Consider the following 1130-nt stretch of genomic DNA (forward strand, 5'->3'; position numbering starts at 1 on the left):
TCTGTTTCTTTATGTTTCATTTAGAGTTCTTGCTTAGTCTGAGTTTTCTTTAGAACTATTCTTGTTAGGGTTTGAAATCCATGAGAAGCTGAATTCTTAAAAAAGTGGACAGTCTCCTTTCATGGTCAGGTATAATTTAATGGCCTTCAAATTATTTGTTCTTTTTTTTTTCTTCCACGTGTTTAAAGAACAAATAATTGAATGCTAAGAAATTATTTGTTCTTTAAACACGTAGAAGAAGTACTTTGAAAAGTTGCCTAGAACTAGTGTTCTTTGGGCAGTAGCTTTTTCAAAACTTTCTGTTTTTCTATTTCTTTGGTCTGCTTAGACAAACAGTTTCATTGAGTTTTTTTTTTACTTAAAAAGTCAACAGTTTTGTTCATTTGGCAAGTGTATTTGCCTGAAGATGATAGTTGATGATTCTTTCATTGTCTTCAGTATTTGTGGTTGCTACATTGTCTTGTTTATTTGTTTTTTTCTTCATTGTTTCTTTATTAAGTGTGCTAACGATATATACTTTATTCTTTTTTATTTCTTAGAAGGCAAACTCTTGAGTTTATTTGTTGGATTCTAGAATTTTTATATTTTTCTAAATGCATGAAATTCTGCTTAATTTTTCCCTTCATTCTGTTTCCATAGGTTAATCTCCCTGTTCTTTTTATAAATCATAAATTAGATGACTAATTTCTTTTTAGTTAGTCTAATTTTCATCCAATTGGTTGGCTGATTTAGATTGGAATATCTTTGGGGCACCTGGGTGGCTCAGTTGATTAAGCATCCGACTTCGGCTCAAGTCATGATCTCAGTTTGCAGGTTGGAGCCCTGCATCAGGCTCTGTGCTGACAGCTAGCTCAGAGCCTGAAGCCTGCTTCGGATTCTTTGTCTCCATCTCTCTCTGACCCTCCCCTGCTCACGCTGCCTCTCCCTCTCTCTTAGAAATAAATAAAACATTAAAAAATATTTTTAGATTGGAATATCTTCATTACTCAAAGTGTAGTGTTCTTTCTACCATGAAAACAAATGTATTAAATTGATGGTAGTCCTACAATCTTGATCATCAAGAAATCCTAATAATTAACCAAGAAGGAAAATGATATAAGCAGTAGCCATTATAAGATCTTCTATTTTAT

Source organism: Crocuta crocuta, unplaced genomic scaffold, assembly GCF_008692635.1.
Source record: "Crocuta crocuta isolate KB4526 unplaced genomic scaffold, BGI_CrCroc_1.0 scaffold1197, whole genome shotgun sequence".
Classification (NCBI taxonomy): domain Eukaryota; kingdom Metazoa; phylum Chordata; class Mammalia; order Carnivora; family Hyaenidae; genus Crocuta; species Crocuta crocuta.